Source organism: Epinephelus lanceolatus, chromosome 13 (genome assembly GCF_041903045.1).
Source record: "Epinephelus lanceolatus isolate andai-2023 chromosome 13, ASM4190304v1, whole genome shotgun sequence".
Classification (NCBI taxonomy): domain Eukaryota; kingdom Metazoa; phylum Chordata; class Actinopteri; order Perciformes; family Serranidae; genus Epinephelus; species Epinephelus lanceolatus.
The window spans coordinates 33,019,648-33,029,837 of record NC_135746.1 but is presented as its reverse complement, the minus strand read 5'-3'; positions in this window follow the sequence as shown (position 1 = coordinate 33,029,837).

The window sequence follows — 10,190 nt, the reverse complement described above, 5'->3', positions numbered from 1 at the left end:
CATGATTATTAGTGTGTGTGTTGATCTTGGAAAAAGTTACACAACATTCCTCATATGTTGTCTTTAATTACAAAAGTCTCACCTACAATAGGCAAATGTTACAGATATTTAATTTAGAGATAGATTTCAGCTGCATTATCTATGTCATTACCCAAGGGCGTAAATTTTGTTTTAACATTAGGGGTGGGGGGCACATATGTAGCATTCTTCGCCAGGAAATTTTGAGTGTCAAACACTTAAATTGCTACATCCTGATTAATTGTTATGCACCATTTCAGTTGGAAATGTTTTTACTTTTGTCAAAATAAAAGTCCTCTGCCACTAAAATGTTTTATTGGGGGTACAAATACGCATGTTCTTAATACTGAGGGGGACCTTTTACTTGGCACTCCCTTAGGAGAGAGGCTTGTCAAACAAAATGCCAGCAAATATGGATGAAGTTTATTTTGGGTGGACCCAGTGCCAGTAAACCACACACTAGAGGGTGACACGGGAGTGGATTTTCAGTCCTGTCCCATCCCACTCCCACAAAAATAATCCCATCCCGTCCCAATCCCATGAAAAAGAAAAAGAAAATCCCGCCCCGTCCCAATCCCACAAAAATGACTCCTGTCCCATCCCGCTCCCGTGTTGTTTCAGTTACAGTAAAAAAAAACAAAAAAAAAAACATGGATCACACAATATAAACCCAAATATGACATCTAATGTTGTGTTTTGATGTTTATTGTCTACATTCACTCCACCTTGAAGCTGTTCAGAATGATAAACACATGTGATTTCTGATGTGGTCAGACAACATGTCGTAAGAAGAGCCAGTACTGAGAGAGAAAAATGTAGTTAAAGTACTGTTTGGTTCCTCTGACTGATATTATGATATATGACATCATTAGATTATTAATACTGAAGCATCAGTGTTAGAGCAGCATGTTACTGTTGTAGCTGCTGGAGGTGGAGCTAGTTTCAACTACTTTATAAAAACTTGACTATTGTTATTATGATTAGGCCTGTCACAATAACAGATTTTGCTGGGCGATTAATTGCGTCAGAAATTATTGCAATAAGCGATAATATTGCGTGATATTGTGCTTTTAAGACCATTTTTATTGTTGTTGTAATTTTGCTGTTTTTAGACCATTTTTTAAACTTATATAATGATAATAATGATGCAAGTACACCCTTTTAAAGAGAAATAAACATTTATTTAACAAGAATATTTAGGAATTAAGAAAGAAAATTTCAATATCCGAAATAACACGTAAAAATATCGAAATAAATAAATAAATACAAACAAATAGACCTTCAGTCTCACACTCTCAGGTGTGCAGTTAAGTTGATCGTATTCGCTCTTTTTGTTGAGATGGTTTTAGAACAAACCCGTCACACCGGCTCGTCCAAATTACTGGGCTCCCCTCTGTCATATGGTTTAAATCCAAAATACTCCCACACAGGGGCCGTGGTGTTTGGTTTAGGAACAAGTTCCCTGTCTTTTTCTTATACTCAACTGTTGTTTCTTTTCTCCGCCTCGTCTCCCCCTCACGAAGATCGCATTGTGTGTGTGTGCGTGTGTGTGTGTGGGTGTAGCCCATAGCCCCGCCTCCCCCACAGAGACAAAGACACTCGATGACAAGAGCTTGCCCTCCGTTCATTACGCTAATGAACCAACTCACCTGGCTGTCAGATGATGCACAGAAGTGAACGCTCTTGTCGTTCATTCTCTTTGGTGGAGAGAGATGAGGAAAACAAACAAGCATGAACATGGCAATTAATCCCTTTTAATTTACCATGCAATTAACCTTATCGCATATCGCGACAGGCCTAATTATGATTCCCAGTCCCGCCTGCTCCCGTTTACTTTTCCCCCCATCCCGTTCCAATCACGTGACAAATAGTGAAACTAGGCTCGTTCGAGATGAACTGCGCCTCGCCTGGATAGGAGACTAGAGCAGGCGGCCGCAGCGGGGGGCGGTGACAAAAAGCTGCAGTGAAGTCGGACAGTTTCAGAACAGTTTCCAGCAGCCTTCAGTCCATACAGGAAGTCACAGACACACTAACATCCTGTCTGGAATGATGTCAATTCATTAAAAAAGTGATCAGACCCATATATCAGTTTGTTCTCAGTCTCCAGTTGTTTTAATTATGATAGATTCATTTATTAAAATGCTTTACAGGTGATCTGTAGTTTATGTTCATGGTTTATCCTCCATTTGATATGAACTCTCCTGTAAATCAGCATCATATCAGTTTGACTGATTGCTTGACGATAAGGTTCATATTTTCAGAGGAAAAAAAATACAAGACAACAGCTTTCATTAAGGCTCAGTCAGATACAGTCAGGGCTTCACATCTGTACAGATGTTAGTTTAAGAATCCAGTGTTAATATACAGTAGACTCTGTATAGTTTATGATGAATGTATTTAGTCTCTGACAACTAAACTTCACCATCAGTCACACAACATGTTTTGTGTTCACAGAATAAACCTTCAGATCAGACAAATACAATCTTAATCTCTAAATTCAACAAAAATGAATAGTTTATTCAAAACGTCATCTTGTTGAGTCGACATCTAAACCAATCAGCTGTTAGATCAGGTGAGAGCCAGGCGATGCAGTCGGTGGAGAGCAACTGCAGCGCCTGGCTCTAAAAACTGCGGCCGCCTCGCTCTCGCGGTTTTATCGCCGTCCACTTTTGTAATACCTCAGAGCAAGTCGGGATGAAGTCGGACACAAAACTAACCGGTATGCGTTGTGCGCCGATCGCAAGTGATTGAATTTGCGCAGGCCTAGCTCATCTCGAACGAACCTACTGATTCCCATCCCGTGGGAATCCCACGGGAATCACGTGACCCGTGGGACTCCCGAAAAAATGTCAGCCTCTACCACACCCACTGGGTGAAGAAACTTCCCTCATAATTACACAATGCCTATGTCAAACATTCAGTGTCTGAAACGATATTAAAAATAACATATTGCTGAAAGATTGCAGTGTAAGCAGTGTCATACCAGCCTCACCACTATAGGTCCATTCAGTAGCTGTTCTAGACCTCTCAGTCACCTCACATGATCTTCGTCTGCAGATAAACTTTCTCTTGTCATAGAATTGCAGATTGGCAAAGTTATTTTTTCCTAAGCAGTTCAAGATTATATGATATTGAACAAGTACTGAGTTGACCTATTCAGGAGAATTTTTTCTCAACTTTCCAAGATCAACAACTAACTGTGAACCCCAGCATTTAACTTTGACAGTAAGAATCCTAATTTTAAACACCCGATTCATTTGGTCCCGTTGTTGGGTTAAATAAAATACAGCCACAAGCAGCACCCCAGGTTCAGGCCCTTTCTCGGCCAACAGAAAGGCTTCATAAAGCAAAGCAAAGTCCCTTCAGCTGGTTTAATTTTGCCTTGAAGGAGTGAGGGAAATCACACACTTTTTTATCATCAGTAACTGCACACTCAAAGTCCTGCCCCCTCACTAGATGTGAATGAAACTTGGTTGGTACATTTAGAACTCAGTGCAGGATGTCTCTACTGAGTTTAATCAGGATTCTGCAAAGACAACTTGACTTATGGCCTATTTCCTTCTAAGTCCTGCCCTTTGCAAGGACCTTTTGATTGATGGCAGCCATGTTTTCTGACTGATCTTGCTTGTTTATAGTAGGACTGTGTATCTTACTCCCACAGAGCTGTAAGACAAATTTGGTGTTGATGGAGTCGAGATCCAAAAAAAGTCTATTCATATTTTTTAATGTTATTCAGAAAAGCAAAGAATGCATTATTGTGGCCTGAATTGTCCAAGAGGTTTTTTTGTAGAGCACATTGAGACTCGGGGTGTGAGGGGCGTGGTCTGTCAAAGTCTTCACTTTTTCAGCTGTCAATTATAGCGCCACCATCAGGCCGATTGGGATCAAATCGAGTTCAATTCAAGTGTCATGTCTCTAACTCATTCCAGCTCACAGTGAATCTTTTGTATTCCAACCCCTTCTTTTTGCCCTTTTCCAATTACATGCCTGTTAATAGCACTCATTTTTGCTTTGCTGGCTCTCTGTTGCAGATAAAGTACATCAGACTTTATTCAGGGTGCATACCTCCCTGCTGCAGTAATCTAAAGCAGATTTTAGCAGATGGAGCAGGAAACAAATTGGTATTAACATAAAACTATATTTCCCTCCGATACTCAAAATTGTCAGGGATAGCTGTAGTTGTGTTTGGATTAGACTTGTAAATGCATTCTGCTGTTTTGTCCAGTCTCCTGAAGATCTTTATTATTTATGTTTTATTCTCCCCGTAAACAGACAAACACAGCTCTGTATTTTACTTCAAACAGAGAGAACTTTCTTCTTTAGTGGACAGATCACGCAGATAATTGCGTGGTTTCTATAAAGAAACGTGATCATTAGAGCCAATGACTGTATATAAAGATGGACAACACGTCCCCACTTCCTTCCACTCTGCAAAAATAAAGCCAAAATATCCTGCATATGACAGTGCTTATAACGTCAGTTGGAGCCACTGTCTGCACAGCAGTGATCCCTGCAGTATTGCGTTCCAGCCGTCCAACCAATCGCGCAGTGCCATCGATCGCGGGCACTTGATTGGCGCATACGGCTGTGTATGTGTGGCCCCATGTCTTACCCGCTAATATGGAGGGAGTGATTGAGATGTTTTGGTCATGTCGTCCATCTTTTATACTCTCTTTGATGACAACCTGCAGCTCAAAGTGTGACCAGCAATTTGATTTGCAATATGATTTGTACTTGTCATGATGATGACATTAATAGCCTGACATCAGCAGACCAAATCGCAAATGCAAATTACAAAAGTGCACTCAGGAGAGTCCAGATCTTTGTGGCGGCTGCCTCGGCTGATCACTGCAGTTTTGAGAGAGCCACAGTGGTTCACACAGCGCAGATTAAGTTCTCCTGCTAACATGCACTGTATGTGAAATATTGATACAATATAATTATGAGGATGCATGTATTTTCAGTGACTTAAACAGAGTCAGAGTCTTTTGATTCAGTGTCAATGACAATATAAAACAGTAAATAACAACAAGTATGATTCACCCCAAACCACTAGAATTCCTTGAATATACAGTGATAAAGGGGCACACAAAATATTAGGCCTATTGGTTCAGTAGTTTACTATATTAGCTGTGGAAAGATGGATACACACCCTCACACACATACTCACAATACCAAAAGTGTGAACCCCTCAAGGCTTAGGTCTGGCGGAAATAATTAGTCTGGGACTTCTCAGATCATTTTTGATTTTGAAGGTGCAAAGGTGCAAAGCAGTCCAAGGTCTTTACAGTAAAATCAGACACTACCCAACTGGGAGTGGCACAAACATGATCTCATGTTTTGGTCCTCCTCACTGCACCTCGTCTACATCATTGAGCTCACTGTGCCCTGGGAGGATGGTGTGGTGGAGGCCTATGAGCGCAAGAGGTTTTAGTATGCCGAGCTGGCAGCCGACGCTGAGCAACATGGCTGGAAAGCAAAGGTTTGCCCAGTTGAAGTGGGCTGCAGAGGCTTTCTTAGGCATGTCAACTACCAGGCTGCTTGAAGCAATGAGAATTGGAGAACAAGCCCAATGTCCGGCCATCAAAGCCTTCTCTGGTGCAGAGGAACGATGCCTTGAAATACCACTAACAGCAGCAGGGTTCGAGAGAGTGAAAGCCGTGTTGGGTGACCTGGGACACCAGGTGTTGCCGATAAGTGCTCTGGAGGTGTTGTGGGCCTATCATTGAAACACCAAGTGAAGGAAGGTACCCACCTGATGACCCCAATTAAGCTTTTACCCTCCCTAAACCCCCACCCAAGGTCCCCCAGCAGAAACATCTGCTAGAGCAAATTATAATATGATATCAAACATTCGTCTGGGTCCAGGGCAACGACACTAATGGAGGTCAGAGTGAATTATAGATCAGTGTATTTCTATTAGTGACATGAGTCACATGAAATTGGTATTAAATTTAATTCTATGTTCTAGAGAGGTCATAAAATATTAAATTTAACTTGCAGACATAATAGAAAAAAATGCAACATACATGACTTCATTTACAAGATGCTGATTTTATCCTCAGAAATGTAGCTCTTCAGGTTATAATGATATTCAGTGTTTGTCTTCAAAAAAGATAAGAACTTGGATGTTTCTATGATGATTTTGGGTCTTTTGTTGACATAAGCAGAGTACCACTCACTGTCTAGAAAATGAGGAGTGAAAACATAAAGGCTTTTTTTCTTCTTCCTGAAAATCAAAAGAATTTAATAATGTCTGCTGAAGAAACAGAAAGTACAAAATCAAAAGGGGCCGAGAAGAAAGATGATGAAGTTTGTTCTGTCATCAGTTTGATCTCAGTCTGTTTTCTTACTATTTTTGCTGTTGTACTTTGTGTCCCCTCTGAGCTCCCATTAAATCCCTCTGATTTATGCATCAAAGGCGTTTTTATTATTTGCTCAATCTTTTTTCCCTCTTCTTCTTCTCTGATCTGTAAAACTGAGACATATAAAAATAAAACCTCCTCTCCTGCAGGAACACTGTGCTTCTTTGTCTCTTTTTAACTGTATTGATTCAGAGGTGGTTCACCTGTGTTCAGATGCACTCCATCATGTAAGACATCTTGTTTTTGGAGTGAAACCTCCTCCTGGTGTTTCCTGGTATCTCTCTCAGGCCTTCCTTTCCGGAGGAGTTCAGATGTGGATGGGATGACAGGTTTAATTGGAGCTGAGGTTTTGACACTCTGCGGCTCTGACGGGCCATGTTTGCCCTTCAGACAGATCACGCCTCATCATCAGACCTCCTCCACTGTTTACTGTGGGAGGCTAGTAGCTGGCAGCTGACGTGCACTGATGGCAGCAGAGAGGATCATGACGCAAATCACAACACGTGGGTGGCGTTGTGGCAGACAGACTTCAAGGATAATGTCTAATTGGTTGGCTTGTTAATGTATGTAGGGAATGTAACCCTCTCTCCTGGACTCTGTCATATGCAGTAGATGAGACACAAGTGTTCTTTGACCACTAGTAGTGCTATGAAGCAGGTGTGTTAGTGGTCATGGAATGTAACTAAGTACATTTACTCAAGTACTGCACTTAGGTACAAATCCAAGGTATTTTTACTTTACCTGAGTGTCACCATTTCACGCTACATTAAGGGCCATGACACACTAAGCCAATGGTTGGCCAATGTCAGGCCATCAGTGAGCAAATGTCCTAGTTTTGGCGGGGTGTCCCACACCATTGGCACTAGTCAGCCCTTGTCAGCCTTTGTTGGCCCTTGTTGGCTTTTTTTATTTCGGCCAATCCAGCACATTGTCAGTGAGAGAAAACTCTCTGACAGTTCAGCTCAGTGCACGACAAGAGAAACGAAAGTGAGTAAAGCAAACAAATGACAAATATCCTTTGTTCTTTGAGGTTGTGTTGCAATGTGCTAACTGGCTAACCAGCGTCTTGAATCTGTCCTGTCAGTCCTCTGGTTTCCCTTTTTGAATGACCAATATAGAATACCACCGCCTGCTAGCATGGAGAGTTATTTCCTCTCACACAGCCGTAGAACGTGTGCTTGTTGGTTGTTGGCTGCAGTCTTTGCGGTGTGTTCAGGTACAACTTTTTGACCAAGACACAGATGATGAGAGGTGACAGTCGGCCTTCATCACCACCGGTTATCTGATGTTGCTTTGGTGCGTCTGGACCTTTACGCTTCTATGCCTCTATATCTCGGAGGGAAATATTGTACTTTTTATTCCACTGCATTTGTCCAACAGCTTTGGCAACTTTACAAATTACAGTTTTCATCCCCTTCCTGTCCAGTGAAAACATGTATCTCCTGGTGAATTGATTTTGAATGTTTCTGATAAAATTAAGGATGAAGTGTTCCTTTCCATGTAGAGAAAATGTTCATATTTTTAAGCTAAATAAGCTCTTTTAAAACCCTCTTGGATCAGCTGGAAAATGCATCGTCACAAAGCTGAAAACAGGACTGTTTTTCTGACACCATGAAAAGTTGACTTTTTAAAGCTACATGGTTCTCACAGGACAGCAACGCCACAAGCATATGATGCTTTTATAGGATATGATGCTGGAGATTAAACACTCTAACAGTATATAAAGGAGTTAAAATGAGCACAACCTTAAACATCCGCAGCAGTAAAATGCAACAAACACATTAATGCAGCAGTAACATTCATCCAGAAACATCATATATAACTTATTTTTTTTAGGTACATTTTTCTGATTACACTTAAATACTCTTACTCAAGTAAGGATTTGAAAGCAGAACTTAACATGTAGTGGAGTATTTGGAGGGGTTCTTAATAAATTGTGTTGAGCGTGCATTTAAGTTCAAGGTTTTTTTGTAAGTAGCTGAAATGCTGTAGTGTCACCCAGATGCAAATAGACACTTAAACTCACTATAGATTTAGCTGTTGGCATAGTATAAAAAAATTCATTTGTTTTTCTCTCCCTGGGTTAAACTAATAGCCGTCTAACTCACTGCAAATTGTCAAAATTTGCATCCAGTGATTGTTAACCTTTTGAAAGTTTCCTGAATGACATTTTCAAGTGTTCTTGACGTATGTAAGAGCGTTGTTGTCGAAACGCGTCCGACTGTTTCAACAAGCAGTGGCTCATTATCTGCAGCAACAGGCGGCCCTCTTCTGGATCTGATCTTGGGCAACTCACTGTACTTCAGTTGTTTTTATTTTTATCAGTACTGCAGCAATCGTTTTTGGACTGCGAGTCAAACTCCAATTTTATTTTCCTTTATTCAAATCCAGACTGTGGGCGTGTAGACTGTTCAAGAGTCAGTTAAATGGAGTTTTAGACAACTACATTTACTTAAGTTCGGCACTTAAGTTCGGCACTTAAGTTCACTATTGAAGTATTCCTTCTAAAATCAGGCCGGCTGTTTGAAAATTTTCAGCAGGACAAAATTTTCCAAATTGAGCCCTTCATCCACACCCACTCCAGCACTACCACCCTCACCTTTATAACAACACAGGCAATTTCAGATAAGCTCTTGGTCATTAGCCTTGTAGTGACACAGATGGAGTCTCTAATAACCATTTCCAAATCCAGTGTTATAGAGCCACCCAGGCCGTGCTCTGTTTTGCACACATATATTCAATATGATTGTGAAAAACAAGCTCAAGGCGGTTATTTCAAAATGCAGTGAAGAAATTTATTTTCAAATAAGACTATGACAGTTAAATTCCTCCTGATACCTTAAAACAAAAGAAGGAGAGGAAAAATGCCCTCCAATGAAAGATTAGAGAAAAGTTAAACCAAACATTGATTGAAAAATTCGGAAAGCCATTAAATCATAGGATCAAATCATGAGTAAATAAATAAGTATACTCTTCATCTATCACAGTTTCCAAATGTTCACGCTGTGTTCATTTATAAAATTCCAAGACTGTTTAGGGATGTGAGGATGCAGAAATATACACATCATTTTGAGAAAAGGCAATGCCACTTTTTCCTTGCCAAAATTTAGCCTTCATTTTGAGTGTTACTTAGCCTCTTACAGACAAAAATGGTTGAAATGAGACCACACCATTTTCACAGTAACTACAGGGGGTGGGGTATCAGATGAAAAGTTAAAATGTGTTTTAATGATAACAATTAATTTATTTATCATAGATATACATGTAACCTTTATTGTCGGTGATACAAGTAAAAATACAAATTGTTGCTTTTTTTAGTGACCTTAGGGGAATGGAGAGGGATGACAGGTTAACAAGAGGGATGCATTTTGGTCATTGGTCTATAGTCATATTTTCTATTTTTTTTTAAAAAAAAGCCAGTAGTAGACATATTCTAAAATATTTTCAGTACAAAACAACTTTAGTTCAGTGTTTTCTCAAATCATGGTTCCTTTTTCATAGTTAAAGCAACAAGTGGCTTATTTCTTCTTGTTTCATACTCTGCAGCCCCCAACCGTATCACCACACAGAAGGAAGCGTGCATCTACTCATGGACGAGAGGCTCGTGTTCATGACAGCAAGATGCAAACATTAATGTCGTCCCCCTCGGCGTTGCTGTGGCATTAGCTAGCTCAGTGGTGCTAGCTGAGCTAGCAGTAGATGCACACTTCCTTCTGCGCAGTGTTGCAGTTAGTTGGTATAGCTTGGTAGAAAGAAAATCTCTCTTACATGAAACTGCTCACAACAAGATCTGTGGATTATCTTATG